Source organism: Haliotis rubra, unplaced genomic scaffold (assembly GCF_003918875.1).
Source record: "Haliotis rubra isolate DU_JTF1 unplaced genomic scaffold, ASM391887v1 Scf165, whole genome shotgun sequence".
In the NCBI taxonomy this organism is placed as follows: domain Eukaryota; kingdom Metazoa; phylum Mollusca; class Gastropoda; order Lepetellida; family Haliotidae; genus Haliotis; species Haliotis rubra.
Window position 1 is genome coordinate 47,078 of NW_025765614.1, and position 21,690 is coordinate 68,767.

Sequence of the window (21,690 nt, forward strand, 5' to 3'; positions counted from 1 at the left end):
TAACCTTGATGCTATTAAATGTTAAGTGAATACGCTTCAAATATTAGCATAAAGGACCTCAAGAAACTTCAGACTGAAATATCTTCAGTGAAGTGAAATGTAAACGCAGTCATTCAATAAGATTAAAATTGAGTATTAATATCAATATTACCTTATATCCTCTAATATGCACCAGGCCTCTAATAAGCGCTGGGTACGTTATTTATAAATGTATTCTCCCTTCATCCAAAAATAGATTTAGTAAGGAACGGTCCGTTTAGTAATAATTTTCTGTTCTCCGCATGGCACGGGTTGATGGATATTATGTAATAAGCGCCGGATCTCCAATGAGCGCCGGGCCTCTAATAAGCGCCGGGACCTAGATTTTCGAAGCTCTCTTAGCGCTAAGATAGTCGTAAGTCAATGTTAATGTATGGCACTTATGACTATCCTAGCGCTTAGAGAGCTTCGAAAATCTAGGCCCGGGTTGTGGAAGTCCGTTGAAAAAATAAAAGCGCCCAAGCGCTTATTAGTGGAAATACCGTATATTGGTTTGAAAGTCATAGCTAGTTATAATTATATACTCTCCCAAAAAAGAAACGCATCGTGAAAATATCAATTGCATGTAGCAATGAATTAAAACGTGATTCATTGTACAAAAGGTTTTGCTCTGTTTATGAGGCCTATGGTGTTTATGTTTTGAAACATCACAACAAAACGCACCATCCGTAAAATACCCGTATTTAACAGCATGATTTTCAATTTCGGCGCGTAATGTCACAGAATACACAATTCACATGCAATGCACGTGAAAGTTGGGGATCAGATAGTCTCAATGATGGGTATAAAAGGTTGATCGCTGTCCGCCGATTATTCACCGACGCTTGCGTTCCCCAGGTGGACAGATTCGGCCGGGACAGTGTTATGATGTGGGGAGCGATCACCTGCCGCAGGAGAAGTGATTTGGTGATGATCCAGGGCAACCTTACAGCTCAACGGTAGACTTGATTTAAAGCATCACATAGTCTTTATACACGTACACATGGAATTGGACACCACGCACACGTAATACGTAATACGCATCACGCAATTACGCAGACAATACGTGCACATGGAAACCTAGCTTTACACAGTAAATAAATGCTTCGCTGTACATATTACTCACTGTAGTTTATCTCAGTTTAAGTATACACTAATTTGCATCAGGGTTTCAGATTCAAACTATTGGCCCAGTTACCACAAGCATCTCATGAAGAAAACAGCTGCTACAACCGCTCCTTGTACTAACCTCGTTTGAGCATCACAAGCTACTCCATACTCAGAGCATGGAAGGCTTGTGGCCCCCAAAGAGCATTACTTAAGCAGGGATCGTCCGGGTCATCGGACCCCAGGACCGGTATATCCCTCTCACGTACACAAGTCCTGGTCCCTAAGACCCCAGGCCATTTCAATCTTCCGGCCCGGGTCAACACGACCCCAGGGCCTCTCTCTACCCGGGTCACCACGACCCCAGGGTTACACAGTAGGCAATCGAGGCAACCCCATATTGTGCCATATATGTGTATGTAAATAAAGGTTTCCTGTCATGTACTACTTAGTAGTGTTGTGTTTTGCACCAATTGGCCCAGTTACCGCAAGCATCTCATGAAGAAAACAGCTGCTACACCCGCTCCTTGCTACAAAATATTGTTCTTTACGTTGCAGGGAATTCAATAACACAGTAACTTGTTTCGTACTTACTATTCGTCTTTGATACTGCAAATATTCATATCATGTACAGTATAATGTTATACACAGTTTCTTTAGATTTATTTCACACCCGTGAAGATCCAGGTTAGAATTGATCTTCAGCAACCCATGCTTGTCGTAAGAGACGACTAACGGCATCGGGTGGTCAAGCTCGCTGACTCGGTGGTTGCAATGCTTGATTTCCATGTGTATATAATAAATTAAAGGGGGCTCAACACACATAAACGATGTCGTTTAACAACAAACAAACAAATGATGACAAATACAGCCCAGCTTACCGCAATCGCATAATGTCCTCTCCGCGTTATCCTGACATATATTATCCGAAATGCAGATAAACAGATGTTGAAATCAGGAGACTGCTCTGTATTTGTAACTGAGTGTGTGTATATTTCAAGCAGGATGCAAGTGAGCTAACGTGGTTGTAACCTAACTATTATTAACAATATTCACAGGTGATATTGAACCAAATTCGGGACCAGTTCATTGTACAACAGGGAATGTTAAAATATGAATCCTAAGGTAAAAATGAACCCCTAAGCCATTAGTGAGTGGGTGAGTTTAGTTTTACGCTGCACTCACCAGCCTTATGGCGGCGGTCTGTAAATAATCGAGTCTGGACCAGACAATCCAGTCATCAACAGCATGAGCATCGATCTGCGCAATTGGGAACCGATGACATGTGTCAACCAAGTCAGCGGGCCTGACCACCCGATCCCGTTAGTCGCCTCTTACGACAAGCATGAGTTCTGAAGGCCAATATTCTAACCCGGACCTTCACCGGTTCCTAAGCCATTAGAGAATTACATCAGATTAGACTTGCAGTTTGCTCTTGAGTAATAATGGTTAGGCACGTTATGGAGACAGAAAGGCGTTTGACCGTAAGCTATTAAAGGTAAAGACAGAAGACATCCATCGTGAAAGACAGAACAGAGTAAGCTGACAAAATAACAATCAGCAAATCAGTGAAAAGGGGTGAGTCACCGAACGGTGCTACCCAATATTCTTCCGATCACGACACACAGGATTTCAAGGTCAGATCCAGTTTTAACGAACCAAAACGATGTGTTGGAACATGTGACTAAGCTCGAACCATTTTTTAAAAAAAAAGACATGTTTAACACAAGGAGAGCAATGTCGACATTTTCGGAAGCTAATCCACGTCACTCAGTTTCTCTGTGTGGTACATGGATACCCAGTCTTATGTTGAAGTTGTAGTGAGAGTGATGGACTGAGAGTCAACCTATGCGAGTATAGAACCTGGTGTTACGTTTATCTTCGAATGTATGTGTACACGAATGTAATGTTGTTACTTAGGAGTCGCGGTCGCCCGACCCCTCACTCCTACACTTAGCATCCTGCAACGGACCAAGCGAGTGGAGAGCTAGCATCTCCCCTGACAATGTGTAACGGCCATACTAAAGGTTTCTGAAATTAATCGAGTCTGGAAAAGACAATCCTGTGATTGACATCAGGAGCATCGATCTACTCAATTGGGATACGATGACGTATGTCAGCCAGCTCAGCGAGTCTGTCAAACCTCTGGCATGGGTTGCTGAAGACCAATTCTAACCCGGATCTTTACGGGTCTTTGTCCTAGTTAAAAGGGACAGGGATTGTTTAGGTGAACCATTAAGTTTTAAACACCGAACATATTTCCAAGAACACAAGCATGAAATAACGTGGTTTCAAATACAACTATATACTTCAAATGAATTTGTTACTGTGCTTTAAATATCGCCCATTTAACACCCGTGTATCATGTTGGAATTATTTTGATCACTCAACAAATGTGGTTCTCGATGGAAACCTAGACGATGATTTGTTGAAAATCATTGTCCACAACCAACACGATATATATACTCATGCGAATAATGGGTTGTCACCCCCTTCAAATTTTTTTATTGGAGAGGGGTGTGGGGTGTGGGTGGGGTTGGGGTGGGGAGGGGGAGGACAACCATTATTGGCTTGAGTATATATGCAAGTATAGATTAACGTAATGCCATTATACAGTTATCACATATATTGCACGAATATCGGCTCTCCGGGTTGGCGTCACCGCGACACCGCAGAAAACGTTTGAGACTTTAGCGGCGATATCTGTGACCACAAGAGTTTTTGTTTCTCTTTTAAGTTATATTTACTTAACTTGCAAGAGGTGTTTTACTATACAAGTAAAGTGATTACGAACCGGTGATTCTTTCCAAAACTGAGGAAACAGTTTTTAAGAACTGCACGTCGGTCAGCAAAGCTTGTAACGCGCTAACATTATCACTCGTACATTATGTAAAATAATGTGTTCCCTCCAAACGAGTTTGGCCAAGAGACAAGCCCTGGTTAAACAGCGAAATCCGACGAGCAGTCCATATTGGAGAAAGACTAGAAAAAAAGCAAAATTATACAAGAATCCAAATGACCTTATGGGGTACAAAAGCAAAGAGTGCGTGAGTATGGTTTTACAACGCCTTTGCAATAATCCAGCAATATCACGGGTACACATTGTACCCATGTGGGTAATCGAACCCGGGTCTTCGGCGTGACGAGCCAAAGTTGATGATGATAAACTAAAGTCTCATGCTGTATTACTGACCCGTCAACTGCTAGGATATGACATATATTAGTATAAATTATATAATCATGGTGACACAATTATCTTCTTCACTTACAGGTACTTTGGCAGTTATGAAAGAATGACAAATTATGATATTGAATTTTCTCTCCATTCTTAATGCCATAACGAAATATATCCATGAGCATTAATCTACAGAAGCCATTTTTTTTAAGATGAGTACTCCATTTTGTTGTGTATGCTTTGAAAACCGATAAGTGGTACAGAACAAAGCTGAAACTGAACCATGGTAACAAATTACTGCAATCTAAGACGATAACACAAAAAGGTGAACATAAACAATGCCGGAAGGTATGGTCACCATGACTACCCCACAATCATGATTGTTTTAAAACAATGCCTGATTGAATCGATTCCTAAAATAGGGTCAGCCGAATGTGATGTGACGTGACGTCACGCGTGAGCGGCCGCTCCGAGGCAAATCTCACGTGTTCCAATTATGTTACCATAGAGACGAGATCGTGTTTCGATGGACACCAAAATGTCTGGCTACTTCATTTTGGGCCATTTCAGTCTCCAGCATACCAACGGCGCGGAGACGCTGATTTTCGGTAAGCAGTACGCGCGGTTTACGTTGAAATTAACTGCTTTCCACAACATTCAGAGGCTAGAGAATATCGAACCGTTTTCCAATTTTCAATATCAGGTGTGTGAACTTCAGGTGTCAAAAAGCATACAAAAAGTGAGTAGGTTCGTTTGTGCACAATGTGCACGTGTGATAGTTACATCAAATTGCATGCAAATTGCGTTGTTACATGTCTATTTAGGGTTATATTTATAACTTTTCAAATAACGTTTATTTCATGCAATGTTATGTTATGCACAGTTATGCTCAAGATCCAAGATGGTGGATAGGCAAGACGTGTTGTAACGAGCTCCTGACAAGAGATAAGTCATCAACCTTACCCTGAAGTCAGCTGGCGTACCACACATGCATATACGCTATACACAGATTGTTTATTATGCCTACAACATCCACACCAGTCTCTGAAGGTAAAAAGAATAAGAAACAGAAAGAGAAAAAAGTCGTCGCCAAAAACTGACACGTTCGAGCCAGACTCGCAAGAAGCCGGCCATGGACACTGGGAACATATTGAGAGAATCCCTGAACACCCTGTATAACGTGGAACAGATTCAACACCCGGAGGTGCTCAATCCCTCACAAGGAAAAACACATTCAACAGGTCGGTCACATTCACGATCGATCGATGATTGTTTAGACTTGACTCGATAGACAGTAGGTTGAGAAAACTTGATATCATTGAAAAGGATGTGACCGATATCAACCTAAACGTCTCTAAACTGGAAACGAAAGTAAAAGAGATTTATACCCTGAAATCTAAGGTAGAATCTGTTGAGACGAGTGTTGGTTTCATCAGCGAGTGTCGGTTGACTGGAACAGGGATAAAGCATTGATTGAAAAGAAAATGAAAGATTTACAGGAAAAAGTTAATTTCACCACTGAACTTAAACATGAAAATGTGGAATTAAGAGAAAACCTGATTGACCAAAGATGTAGATCTATGCGCGACAATCTAATCTTTACAAACATCCCTGAAGAGCAGAATGAAACATGGGAACACAGTGAACGCATTCTTAGAAAGTTCATCAAGGATCATATGAAGCCAGAAAGTTCTGATTTGCATTTTAAGAGGGTGCACACGATCGGACAGAGGCGGTTTACCCCCCAGGGAGCTGGGGAGGCGAGACCCAGGCCACTTATCGCCAACTTTGTCTACACAAGGGAGCGTGATTCTGTGAAATACGCTGGTAAGGAACTTAAAGGCAAACCACATAGTGTTATGGAGCAGTTTCCTCCAGAAATTGCCCAATATAGACGAGATATACTTCTTCCTAAGCTGAAGGCAGCCAAGCGAAAAGGTAAGAGAGCCAACATAGTTGTTGACAAGCTCTATATTGACAGCAGACTTGTAGATACTCCTCACCCTCCCTACAGGGATGATGACGACGACGATGATGATGATGATGATGTGGATGATGGTGGTGATGATGACGATGATTCTAATAATTCAAATGACACTCTAAAAGTCCTCTCCTTAAATGTATGTGGACTGAAAAAACGCTTAGATTACACAGAATTACAAGAAATGATATCAAACAATGACATTGTAGGATTTCAAGAAACTAAAACTGATACATTAGACGATATTGATATCCCAGGTTATAAGCTATTTCTCCGAAACAGAAAGACATCATCAAGGAAATCTGGTGGTATTGTCGTTGCATTTAGACATAAATACGAAAAATATGTGACAGTCATTACAGAAGAATTTTGTGAATCCATATTATGGATAAAAATATGTAAATCCCTATTTGATGTTCAAGAAGATGTTTACTAAGGTATTGTATATATACCTCCTGAAAACTCAAAATATTTCACAAATGAGACATTTATTGACACTGAACATTCTCCACTTTATTTTAGCTCAATAAGTGAACATATTATTTTGATGGGAGTCTTCAATGCCAGAACTAAAGCAGCTTTGTGATTTTATTTTGTTCAGTGAACAAATATTGAAGGAAATGGATATGGATGTATATGATATTTATACTAATATTGAGCCTAATACACTATTAGAAGACCCCAATTTACCTCTGATAAGAGCAAGTGAAGATAAATCTAGATTAAATAATTCAGGGAATAAACTGATTGAAATATGTAGAAATTGTAACCTATTTATATGTAATGGTAGAATCGGTCATGACAAGTATATTGGTAGAAGAACATGTAAAGATGCTAGTGTTGTTGACTATGTAATATGCTCTGCATCATGCTTACATTTAATCATTGATTTGAATGTACTTGACTTTTCACCCTTGTATTAAGATGCACACTGTCATATAACATTTAGCATTTCCAGTAATATTTTGCAGGCTCAAACAACAGGTGTCCAACATAAAGTCAATAGGTCACATAACCCTCAACGTAGGCCAAGACGATATAACCGTGATAAATCCAAAGAATTCATTAAAAACTTAGACACCGCAAGGATAAACAACATAAATCACATTTAGCCAGGCTTGAGCAAGGTGACCCAGTCCTGGTGAGTGGCATCACAGATGAGGTCGCGCACGTGCTGACACAGGCTGCACGAGCAACTTTCGGAGTCCGAAGTCAGAGAGAAAGAAGCAAGAAAAATGTTAACAAATCTAAACCGTGGTTTAGTGTAGCGTGCCATAATGCTAGGAAAAGATTTAATAAAACCAAACGGCGATTGAAAAAAATTAATTCTGTTTATAACAAACGCGTTTATAGACTTGAATCTAAGAATTATAAAAAGATGAATTGTACAAAGAAGGATTAGATAAAGTGTTGAGAGAAAAACAGAAACATGATCCGAAAGAGTTTTGCAAAATTTTAAATGGTAATCAAAATAAAGAGGATGACAAACCAATGCAAACGATTGGTATAGAGGGCAAATTCCTGAATCTTGTCAAATCAATGTATAGCAATATCAAATCACTTGTACAATGTAATAATGATGTATCAAACTACTTCTCATGTAACAACGGCGTCAGACAAGGGGAAAATCTGTCACCTTTACTATTCTCCATTTTCATAAATGATATTGAAACTCATTTACTTACTTCAGACTGTAATGGTGTAAATCTAAACTATATTGAAGACGAAGATTTGGTGATATCTGTACAGTTGTTCATTTTATTATATGCAGGTGATACAATATTATTTGATGAATCATCAAAGGGACTACAAGATGCTTTGAACTCATTTGAGGACTATTGCGATTCATGGAAGCTAAACATACGGCTGCACAAAACGAAACTACACCTGATATACCTGATGGATTATATGTATTCTCCTGTCAAACAGATTTTAATTCACAATTTTTTATCTCAGCCATGTACAACTACACAATATACTTTCATTATATATCAAATTGGCATGAAATATTCCCTCAAACTGCTTTAGCATTTGAGACTCAGAGACTAGTGTTTCATACACATGGACGTGTATGTGAATTACAATCTTCGGACATTACTATATTTTATATTGATTCTATTCTATATGCATATTCGAAGCTGTGTTGTCAAGTAAAAATGAATATCATCTATTGTGTCACATATGGATTTCAACTACATTATGTTTTTGTGGGTTTTTTTGTCGGAACGAACTGCACATAATAACCATATCCTGGTAGGAGATTCTGATTGTTGCAGACAACCATATGTCGAAAAATGAGCATATACCCGGATATATACTCGTATATCCGAATATTGCATGAAGTAAAATTTATCATGAATCAGGTAGGGAGCAGATATGTGTATGTAGAGTTTGAGGCGGGTGATTAGACGAACAACTAGTCTCGGAAATGAACATATTTTACAGAAAAAACCCAGCTCATAATAAAAACGCCTGTCTGAGGGTCGGTAACCAGGCAATCGCACACCCACGTTTGCACATTAGGCTCTCGTAGCTTTGATCGGCTCCGTGGCCTAATGAAAACGAACCATGTGCCAGGCAGGGACCAACAAGTCAATATTTTAACGCCTTTTGGTATGACGCGGCCGGGGAACGACGCTCGCTCCAACCTGTAGTGTTTAAAACACACATGGTGTTGATGAGAGAAAAAATGAATATATACTGAGTCAAAAAAGAAACTTCACAAAATGTAATTTGAGAAATAATGAATAATCTTTCTCTGATGATACATCTATGTATCCGAAATGGGATCCCTATATGTCGACTCTAGCAAAACCCACTCAAACCCATCCATTCGTCGTGCAAATGACGTTAGTGCCAAATCAGGTTTTGCACGTGCAGTCGATCACGTGATCTTTGCATCGAAGTTTTCTTCAGATGCACGTGTTTGCATTGGCCTCAAGAATTGAAAAAAACACTTTTAAACCACAGTTCTAACGGTACTTGAAATGCCACGATTGTCAAATGTGCAACGTGAATGTGCCGTTGGCATGTTGCAAGCGGGAAGATCAGTTATTGACGTCGCAAGAGCAATGGGATGCAGCCGTCGTACTGTGTATGACTTGTGAGGTCGTCTACAACAAACTGGCACCAATTCTGATCGCCCAAGGTCGGGTCGTCCACGTTTGACGTCACGAGCAGAAGACCGGCTACAGGAACCAGGGCTGAGATGTTTAGAGGTCGACTGTCCTCACAGACCATTCGCAATCGGTTGCGGGTTGCCAATCTCCATTCTCGACGTCCATATCGTGGGCCAATATTGACGCCGTTTCATCAACGTCAGCGTCTGCTGTGGGCCCAACGTCACCTCCAATGGACCCAGAGAGACTGGAATCGAGTCGTCTTTAGCGATGAATCCAGGTTTACCCTCAGATTCGCGGACGGTAGGCATAGAGTCTGGAGACGACGTCGTGAACGGTGTGCCCAATGTTGTGTACAGGAAGTCGACAGATTCGGGGGCGGAAGTTGCATGGTGTGGGGTGCTTTCTGCGGGAACAACCGTTCCTGACTCTGGTCATCCGTGGAAACCTCACAGCTGTTGCTTACCGCGACCAGGTGCTCACCCCTGAACTCGTTCCTTTCATGGCGGCTCATGGCCCAGGTCTACAGTTCCAGAGTGATAAAGCTCGGCCGCATACCGCGATGTTGACACGAAATTTCCTTCAAAACGCTAGAATCAACGTCATGGACTGGCCATCGAGGTCCCCTGACCTTAATCCAATAGAGCACGTTTGGGATGCACTTGGGAGAAGGCTTCGTGGTCTTAGGAACCGACCTCAGAATTTGCAGGAACTTGGCGCTGCCTTGCAAGAGCAATGGCGCAGAATCCCCAACCACGTGTTCACAAGCATCAGGCAGTCGATGAGGAGACGGTGTTTGGCAGTGGTGAATGCGCGGGGCGGCCATACACAATACTGAACTGAGAAATTTCGCATTTTTATTCTTGTGACTTGACATTCTGTATACCCATGTTTTGGAACGGCGGTGTAGCCTAATGGAACTGATTATGGCACTGTCAGTGTATCGAGTACATCACACAGATCTCAGCAATGAAATAATAACAATTTCACCATCTTACCATCTCTTGTTCTTTTATAGTGCCCTGAAGAAAGAATGTGAAGTTTCTTTTTTGACTCAGTATATAAGTTACAGAAAAACTGGTTTCGATAATCATATACTACTGGAACAAAGTAACTGCATTATTTGATGGTATGCCATTTTTTAATTGAAAAAGATCACATGATTTGTGGTGTTTTCCTTAATTGTTGACAGAATAATATCGAAATCTGTATGATTTAACACTAGGCATCGCGACACGCACTCTCCGGCGCATCAATGACTTAGCATAAAATCACTGCCACAGGCTCATATGCATATCACGTGACCGGACTTTTCTCTTGTTTGTCAACAAACGTGCATATTCGTATATAAGAAGAGACTGGCCCAACGTAAGCGATTCGGCGCGGTCTTCATAATGTTTTACATTGTTACATAATTATTCTTCTACAAATGCGACTGTAAGGTTTATGAAAATACATATTTATATATCACACGGGCTGGGTCGTTTGCTCTCCATAAGGCTTCAATGACAGGACGTGGAGCGGTACAACCCATATAAACAAGGATCGCACCGAAATTAAAATAGTGTTACACGTTTAAGGATATTTCTCAGTGAAACTAAAACATTCTAACAATGATGTTTAATTAGATGTGTAGACTCATCAAAAATAAAAAAAAGGTTAAGAACATATTCATTATATTGAATGGAATTGCTCGTCGTACCTCTCGACATGGTATTATCTCCTTATAAAAAATTGAAACCTTTACAGTATATTATCATCATGTAGAGATTGATCGAGAAAGGGTTGTTCAATCGCGTTGGGGGGTGGACTTTGATGTGCTCGATATTTATTCAGCCCTACGTCAATTTCAATGCGTAGGGCATGGGCATGCTGGTCCTGGATTTGGGACTAGCGATAACCACCAAAGATATGCTCATCAAGCAAGGCATCATTCCGGAAAACAAAGTAAAGAACCACTATAAAACACAAAAAATGGCCACGATTGCCCAATGGTCGGTGGGGCTTTAGTCAACCCCTTCACTTTTTCGGGTAGCAATTACCTTTTTTCTACATTACGAACATCCAAAGCGGAACAGAAATGCCACGATTTAGCCGTGGAGAAATTACAAGCCGTGCAAGCCTACTACGCGAAAAAACAAATGCAAAGAATGGATTTTATTCACGATCAACTCCAACGAGAAGGTCACGCCATACGAACGTTTCAGGACGTAAACGAGGCCATGCACGAGTATTATCTCGTCACGGGAAAACAACGGGAACCCCTCGGAGATGAGCCCAACCTATCGGAATACTACACACCTTCCCTGAATCAGAAAAAACGCGAGTTGATCTTCGTGGTGTTAGGTCTCGCTACGATGGTCTTAATCGCCAAACAATTACATTAAAAAATATATTTATGTGAATATATATGTAACAAAGATGAGACCCGCTCCTTATCGTTGCAAATTCGTGCTTCTGGGTAAAGTCCAGACCTGTGGCACGAAATGCACGGCCGAATATTGAGATATTCAAGGGTTATTCCGAAAAAAGGACCAACTGTTACTGTACCAACATTACTGGAAGACAGCAAACCGATCTCATTATGATTCGTGCCCACAGACCACACTGTAGGTAAGTATCTTAAAGGCTGGTGGATGACTGTCTAGTCTAATATTGATATTAGTAAACTTAAACCCCTGATCGCCAACAAAATCAGTGATGAGTTGGAGGATTTGAAAAGCATTAAATACCAGTTGACAATCAAAGTGTCACTAGGTGAGGTGAAATTGGATTTAACATCGTGCTTGAGAATATTTCGCTCATATGACGAAAAATGTCACTAGAAAAAGAACAGGCAGATGGTAGTACATCGAGCCTTATTTCAGACGCAAACAAGAAGTCATCATTCAATCCCACTCTATCTATTCGACCATCGATACGTCGTTATGAAAAAATACAGGAATCATTGGAACGATGGACTCACAGGGGTTCCGGATGGGTGGTGGGAAGTATTGACACCATTTATTTGGATGTCACAAACTACATGCCATTCAAAGGCAGATGGTACTTTGGATTAACTGGGATGGTATAGACGAACCTACCCCGATCTCTCAAATTTCAAAGGTCAAAAAACAAAACAATTTGGCCATCAACATCTTCGGACACGATGGTAATTGAACGATTGTGCATAGAATAAGCGATGCCCCCGACCACATTCCCAGGATCAATACATTCCTAATCGAAAAAGATGACAAGGTTCATTATACAAAAGTTCAAAGTCTGAGCAGACTTTCAAGAGATCAGTCGAAACATACTGGAGAAGAAACACACTTCTGTGAACGATGCCTTCACGGTTATAGTCGAACCGACCTGTTGGAAGCACACAAAGAAGACTGTCGTGGAGTAGGAGAAACGGCTGTTAAGGATCGACATGCTCTGGTGGTCTGTGGGCACGAATCTCAGTTTACCGCCAGGCTTGCTCTCTTCCAGCAATGCGATCAGCTCGGCTCTGCGAAGCCTGGAGTACCTGCGTAAGCTGATGTCTCTGGCTCAGCGCTTCAACTGCTTCACGGTTAAGGGTTTGATGTATTAGATGTTGAGTAAGTGCAACAGTTGAGATTTCCTCATGCAAGAATATCCCATCAATTCGCGCTCTCTAGTGATTGCTTTGAATGCTCCGACCGTAGTAGTAGTCATCGTCATGGTTGTGCTTTTCGTATTCGCGAGTGAAAACGAATGTCCAGCAGTTCGCTATGCCTTTGAGTGAAACGAATGTCTAACAGTTCGTTATGGCTGCAAGTGAAACGAACGTCTAACAGTTTGCTATGCCTTCGAGTGAAATGAACATCTAACAGTTCATTATGCCTTTGAGTGAAACGAACGTCTAACAGTTCGATATGATTTTGAGTGAAATGAATGTCTCACAGATTGACGAACGGTTTTATACATACATGTGGGAACAAAAATTATAAAAAATTAATTAATTCAAAGTTGTATTTTGCGGAGCCGCCAGCATTCGTGCATGTACTGTTTTTTCTTTTCATAGATGAGTTTGAACGTGAAGGCATCGCCGCCATGGGCCTTGCACACACGATAGTGGCACTTCACTCTGGCGCCGCACACCAATCACGTTTAGTTGACGATGTGGGTATTTCTTATCGTCAACATGTGTACAGCGCTATACTCGGTTGTGCTTTTCCTACCGCACGTTTTGGCTTTTTTGCTGTTGAATGTGTGCAAGGCGTGATGATCCTGCCGGAGCTGGTCGGTGATGAAATCCATTCTCTGCATGCGTTTTTTCCTGTATTCGGCTTGTGCGGCTTGCAATTGCTCTAGAGTTAAATCCTGACGTTTCCGTTCCACCTCTATCTCGGCTGTTAGATGTTCGTAAATAAGACAAGAAATAATTGCTGCCTGAAAATGCCATGGCATTGACTAACGCCCCATCGACCATCATTGCAATACAGGCCATCTCTATAATATTAATATATCGATTTATATTATTTCAATGATGCCTTACTTGACGAACACGAGCATGCACATCTATTGCTAGTTGAAATCGAGTTTGGGCGCAGGTTCTTTGGTGATCAAGCCTATGGCCAGTCCGCTGACCATAGTGGCATTATACGCATCGTTGACAAATGTTTTTTCTGTCGATGGTCGACATTGTGTATATGAAACAAAAAAATACAATAAATAATAAAAAAGTATTAATTTTATGATATGATATTATTATGGGTTTACTTCTAACTGTTGTTGTGGCGGTGGCATCCTGGGCAGCAGCGGTGATGATGATGGTTTGATTTGTATATCAATGGAGTGATTATTGTGATGCATGCTGCCACTTTGGCGTATGGGTTCCATTGACGACTTGTCTTGTTACTGCATCAATCACTGGTTGCGACTGATCCTCCTCGGTAGTCGTCTTTTGTTTGTCGTCGGGGGCAGCATCCACCATTGACATCTTCTATATTATTAATATTATTATTATTTAAATCTTTTAATCGGCAATGTTTCGCCATGATGATCACCGTAGTCAGCGGAGCTAGGAACATGCCGTACTGGTGGTACAGCTTGCATGAGTGATGAATGGATCCACGTCGAGGTCTTCGCACAGGTACAGTTGCTAAGACCAAAACCCCATACCACGGGTTGGTCAGTTTTCAGTATGAGTTTGGCGTGTTTCTTTTCGTCCAGCAGTTTTTTCATGCGGTCACGCTGCTGTTTGGTCAGGACCGCGTTATTTTCCCCAGGAATTCTTCAAAGGAATCCTGGTCCTTGCAGTGAAACAGGGCGACCCATCGCGTCTGTTCCTGCAGGTCTTTGAGCAGTTGAATTTTTGCGTCAGGACCCACACGCTGTGTTTGGCGTGCCAGCTGGAAAAGGCCAGGTATGACAGCATGTCTCGTTTTTGACCATTTCTTTGTTGGCGCTGTAGTCGTCTACGACAAACAGCATCGACTCTCCTTTAAACCTGTCGTGATAAGCATGCCAACAGTTCTGCAGACGGGTTCCCGGATCGATTTTGTGCATGTCGTTGTCGTTCATTAACCACTCTCTCTCTCTGTAAGTTTTGTTCATGTGCAATGTCGGGCAGAGAATGACGATGTGATCAAAAACGTTCCAATAGTATCCTTCCAGAATGTCCAGCATGAACACCATTTTTCCGCACGCCATCTGACCGCACACGATGGTGCAGTGCGGACCATGAGGCAGATCAATAAATCGCTTGCACGAATCTTCCATTGTCTATATTGAGTTGCGCGTCCATTATCACATGCATATATAAATTTAACTTGCTGGCCTCTTGCGCCGTCTTGGTGATTTTGATTGTGATCCCTTAGTCCCGATCGTTATGTCGTGGAGTTGAAGATCCTTGACAACTGTGTTGATTTATGGTGCGCGCTTGATTGCCAGCAGTTTTCGGATCTCATCCCACTGTTCGTGAGGTCGCATGCCTTGGTTGAACAGCTGGTTTGGCATGCCTTCAAAGGTCACATCCACTTTCATGATCTTGGGGTTCCAAGTCTTTTTGCTGCTTCTTTGTAACGGTTGGTATTCCTCCATGGGAATGATCAGAATGCCTTTCATCGATCGGGCCGTCATGTTCAGGTTGATGTTCCAAAGCGTGTCTCTGTTGCCCTTGACAATCTTCCGGTGCCGCAAAACAAGATCGTACAGGATGGACAGCTTGCCCAAGTACTGGTTGCAAATCTGCCGAGCCACTTCTGGGCTCGTGACCATGTCGAAGTCCTGCGAGATGTTGTCATCGATGTAGCTAGCCTCAGTGCCGTCTGGTCTTTGCTGTCTTCATTGAACGTGAGTTCGTATTCCAGCCTGTCACACAGCGTGGCCTGGTAAAAGGCATGTGCCCATCGAGCAACTCGAAGTCGAGCGGAATGCAAAACCGGTTCCTGTATGCTTCGGCAATGGCTCTATCTTTCAGTGCCATTTGATCAAGCTCGTCTTGCATATGAGCTATTGCTACATGTATGTTATTCACATGACAGTTGCCCAACAAAGTCCTTTATACAACGTTCGTACGAGTGTCTCCAGAGGTCCACATATGTGAAAAGCATGTCGCTGTCATCGATGCTGAGCACCTCGTTCCCGCTGATTTTGATGGTCGTTTGATGTCCATGATCGTGCGTTTGTCATTCTCAGAATCCAAAGTGATGTGAAAAGCCAGGCGTGCCGTTCCAGGTATGATGACGTCGTTCTCACCAAGTTTGGGGAATCGAACCAGCAGTGTTTGGTTTTGATCGGTCGTGCTTAGATTGTTCATGATCATCACTGATGGCTTTGACTCCGAGCGGTTCCTTTAATCTTCGGAAAGGATCTAGTTTTAGTCCTAAGTGCATCATTATATGCACATAGGATACACATAGGATATTTCAGAATGACACTGCACGTAAAACGATGACGCAGGCTTAAGGTCACGGAAACGCGCATCGTGTCAGAAAATGCGCCACGTTAATGCTCTTGGACCTTGGGGACACACGAGGGTTCAATGAACCCAGAACCGAAGGCAAGCTGTACGCCTTGCAACTGAAAAACGTGTACAAACGCACCGAAGTGCCCAGTGGTGACAGCAGCGGTGGCGTCAGCAGCCTAGGAGATTTAGTCAAGACTGGGGATGAAATCAACATGCAATACAATCTCATATGCAACAACTATGACAAAACCAAATGGCGATAGTCGCAGCATTTGACTTCGAGACTCGGGGTACCTCCAAAAAACCACGTACAATCTCGTCTACACTGATGACAACTAGTGGATGATGATCTCGCCTAAAACAAACTGGCTGTTGAATATCGCTCTCATTTCTCCCTGTGTGTTTATTGAGAACAAGGATCATCACGTCACCAAAGTCATCAACAGCGGGATTCTACTCGTGGCTTACGTACCATCGCAGGGAAGGAGTGTCATATGCTATCAAGTAAACCCGCGATACAAAACATCAGTTTGCAGCTGGTGTCGGAATTCGATGGCATGGTCAGAATCCTGGAAAGCATACCTCCGAATTCGACGATTTACATGGAAGTGTATCTCTGAGAGGCACCATCAGCGGACAAAGAGGATGTCAAAATCGTGAAAAGGATCAAACTCCGTTGGTCCAAGCAGCAGCAATATCACATCTGCTCAATTTACGTGCAGGTAGACGTGAAGTCTTACACAAGTCTCCAGTGACCTCGAAAGCAAAAATTTCACTAGCCAAAATTTTCTTGCCCAATCGCATACATCTCATCAGCCTCAAGTGCACGCCCGACAGACTGTCGCAAAACCAATTGAAAATTATTTCATGAAATTAATCATAGCCAATGGATGTTGCAAATTGCGCCACCGTAGCACTCACCAACCTCGGGGACACGCAAGGATTCCATTGAACCGGCACGGAAAATACATTATACGCCTTTCACTTGCAAATCAATGTGTATGTGCGGCAAGAAGTTTCACAAAAAATCGACTGGTTGATGGATATCACCCTCACCTCGGCATCGTTCATATTTGTAAAAAATGGTTACTTCTCTGAAATCATCAACAACAGGATCCTTCTCACGTCTTTCACGATGAAAAATCGATAATACCATACAGGTATTGCAAATACCGGGTCACACGGGCAACATTTTAGCTCCAGTCAACTCGAATGCGTCTTTGCTGTCCAACATACCCAATTACCAACTGCATTTTCTCGACTCAAATTTCGCTATAAAGTTGCACACTACGCTCATAATAGAAGTTTATCTCGTCAACGTTCCCTCGGAAAATCTGGCACTCTTGAATGGGTTGACGATAAACTGAAGCCATCAACACACGCACCAACGTTGCCGTATTTTCATAAGACCAGGGCTGATACCATCAACAAGCCTCGACAGGGTTCATGTTGATGAAACAGATTTCATTCAGCTCTCACCTATTTACTTGCACGAAAACCTAAACTTTATCAACCTCAAGTACATCAATCAGAAACTGACGGAAAACCAATTAAATATTACTTTCTAACTTATATTAATATATGAAGATGGGATTGTATGCCACCATGGGAACGTTGCCAAAACACTTGAAACCGTGGCCGGATTTCGTCTGCGACAGATAAGCAAGATCAAACGCCAACTAGAACAAGAACGAGATGCATGAAGCGCATTGCACAATAAGTACCACTGAGGCGTGAATGCCATCAACAGCGTGGATTCAGCGCTCATAACAGCCAGGATGGGACTCGGTGCGATCCGCATCGGTCTATTGTCAACCATTGTAGTCATGCCCGCTGTCCTCGTGTTGGAAATAGTAGCCGGGGTATCGGGGCTGGTGGTAATAGCTCTCAAATTCATTTCAGGTCGTCTGCGACGTAAAGCACTGAAGCACGATGAGATTAGGGTTCTAGCTGAAGCCAAGTTGAACATGATCGATGATCACAGAGGAAGAGTTCCGTCTGGTCTTAGCAGAACTCGCCAAGTACCACAGGTTGAAACAAGAGATTCGAACCAAGGTCCACAAGATGAGTGACATCGGCGAAGACGAGAAAAAACTTATAGAACAGGGCAGACAACAGGACAGGCAAGCGTTTCTTTCCAAAACCAAAGAGATCATATGACGCTGAACTGTTTCCTCGATGTCAATCTAAATCCATAAAATAATCAGATGGTTGTATGGTATTCGGTAAAACCGTTAAAGTGGTCGGATAACAAGTTATCTTTTTTCTGTCTTACCGGAAAGTTTGGGCTGGTTCTACGAAAACTCTAAATCCGAGTGTCGAACCTGCCAATGTCTCTCATTATCCAGCTAATTTTCCGTTCCCCGTCCACGAATGATTCAGCATAGTGAGATTTCTCTTTTAATGCAAGCTCCAATTCTTGGTTTGCCCAAACAACGGTCCCATCTTTAAGCACAACTCTACTGGAACTCTGTCCTGCCCACTTACATCAAACCAGAATGTCTGTCTCTCTTCCCGCTATGGCCAATATTTTTTTAGTACGCTTAGCTCTCAGGAATCCATACACCATTCCATACCAACCCAATGATACATTCTGGTATCTCAATTTCTCTTTGCACGTTCATCTTCGTTTATACTTCTAATAATATCTTACCTCTAAAAAGGGAACGATTTTTGCATGGACGTCGAATGATGACCCGTATTTTTCACTCTGACAGGATCCAGAGTTCGCAAAAATATCGCTTATAGGGGACCTGTCACCTTACCGCCATTCCCTATACTACTAAGGTCCATGCAGGTAGCAAAATTACTCAAAGTCCCATGGTCCCTAGTATGGTTATCTCCCTTCAGTTGTTGATGATCTATAGCCTGTTCTTATATTGTATTGTTTTCAATAGTTAAAAGGTCTTAGATTTACATTCTTGTTTTACATCTTTATGTGAGAATGTAGTTGATTTTACTGTCCCTCGTTGACAGGTTTATATCTATATCTGTAATAATTTAGTTCTTTTACTGTCCCTCGTTGACTAGATTTTTTTAAAAGTTAACTTTATGTATTATGTAGTAAAGATATGGCTGAAATACTGTCGATGTAATTCACTCACTCTCCTAAATCAGCCCAATATAAGTTGGCATGTATACACCAAGCGCCAAAAGAAACGTTACCCTCCTATCCCAGTGACGGGGGTACCTATCTTCAGCTGGCGTTGTGATGCGTGGACGTCCACTTCTTGGTCTGTCTACGGTGACCCCAGTCTGTCTTAAGCCCTGAATAAGTCTTATAACCGTGATACGATGGCATCCGAGGGCGTTGGCAACAGCATTGTATGTCGACCCCATCTGCACCATCCCAAAGGCTCTTTCTCTCTCTTCAGCTGTTAATCGTGGCATATTTCTCGTACTTGTGTATCAAATCATGTATTCTAGGCTCTCTTCATACCCTATAGAATCATTCTACATGTGAAATGGATGCAGATACTGCTTGAATATTGCTGCACTTTGACGACTGACATTGCTATGGAAAAATGTTACTTTGAAAGCAAAAATGTTAACAAAGATAATTTTAGATGTTCCTAAACATTTTTCAACAATATCAAAGACACGTTTTACTTGTTTTCACTAATCCAAATCAGCAGAAAATGTTTTAAAAGACTGAAATCATAGGAATGATTATTTTACAATTGTACACACAGTTATTTCTTCTTTTAATAGTTGAAAAATGGTTTCTTTAAATGGTTCATCTTTGTCTCAAAGCAGAATTTAATTTCAACCTTTGTTTTGGAAATCTAAATCACTGTTATTGGTTTTTTCGGCATGGACGAAAATAGGACAATTTAACCCTTCTAAATAAGATGCATTTCACCTAAATAGGAATGCATTTGAGATTTTTGTTTCGTGATTTGCATAAAGGTGTGTTGTTAAGCTTTCTTGTAAACTAATACCTTCTAACGTATCTTTGATAGTTTTAAAGTAATTCATAAATGTAGGAGGGTAGCGTTTCTTTTGGCGTCTAGTGTATATTATATTTCACTGTGCCACAAATAAAGTTCTAGTTAGACAACACAATCTCAATGTTTGTGAATTATAAGTCACAATCAAAACACTTTTTAAAATATTTATGATGCTTTTTTGTGCTTTTTTTGGCATAGCTGAGCAAATAGAATAACTTTAGTACAAATCTGTTTATGAACGACCTTACCAAGTGTATTTAAAGCTCTAACGGTTTCGAGTGTAAAAGGAATGAAACTTCCATAATCATATCATTGCAGACATTTTTCTTTGTGCACTAAAGTCATAAGTCATAATTCTGCCTGCGCTATACAACCCAATCGTACGGCTACCATTTGCTTGTGCCTTACCAGCAAAGAGTCCAGTTTGTGTCTTTGTAAGCATTGCTGGTTGATCACCTATATCTCAGCAAAGACCTGGACTGGGTATGTCTATAGTTATTTGATATATTATAATATATAGTATACCAATGAAAGGTAATGAAATTTGATGATGATATTGAAAACGAAATCCCCAAAACGTGCCACATTTTTTAAACAAAATTATTTTTATTATTATTCTTTTAGCTTGATCGTACGATAGCCTAATGCTGCCTCTTTTGTAACATAATTCTTTGCTATGTGTTGCTTTGATGTTTTTCTTCTAAATTCATTTATTTTCTCCAAATTTCGACTATATGATATACCAAACGATATTGCTTACCTTGGAGATCCGTCAAGTGCACAGCTTGGAGACAAGTGCACAGCTAGTTCCAAATATATTGAGATCGGGGGCACTTGTATTGTATGTATACTGAACAGCAAAAGTAACGCAAGTCTGGCTTTTTGTCAAGTTTTTTAATAGAAAACCACCAAAGTCATGTCGAATCATTTATTCTATAGAAAACACTGTCAATTTAACAGTTGAAAGTTGCTGTTGACATTGAATTGCAATAAGTTCAAATTGATCACAGTCCGTCAAATGGAGATACCCCTGAACGCGAAAAGTGACAATCTCTTTAATAGCGCGAAAAGCCACCTTAAGCTTGCACACAGGCCGTGCAACGTGGCCTCATTGAGTTCACTAGAGTCTGGAAGGCTGCCTGAGGCAACTGGTTCCGCTCAAACACCAATCTGTATTCCAATTGTGCAAGTGTGAGTGGCTGTCTACATGCCCCAATCCTCCGTCCAATTTCGTCCCAGAATGTTCAAAGGGAGCCAAATCCGGGAAAGAGACGGCTATGGAAAAATGTTAACGTTGTTCTGAGCCAGATGATCCATCAACACCCTTGCTGTGTGAGGTCTGCTTGCGTTGTTGACGTGTCAAAACTGGCCCCACATATGGTCGTCGGCAGTGGATTCCAGCAGCCCGAAGACGACGTCTAATC

General features: G+C 41.5%; 1 long non-coding RNA gene across 1 annotated transcript; it reads left to right on the forward strand.

Moving 5' to 3' along the window:
- The first annotated feature begins 188 nt into the window (after positions 1-188).
- LOC124271969 lies at positions 189-20,290 on the forward strand. Its single transcript, XR_006897189.1, has 3 exons — positions 189-254; positions 6,984-6,986; positions 20,279-20,290. It is a non-coding gene; the product is annotated as an uncharacterized LOC124271969 (long non-coding RNA).
- The last annotated feature ends 1,400 nt before the right edge of the window (positions 20,291-21,690 follow it).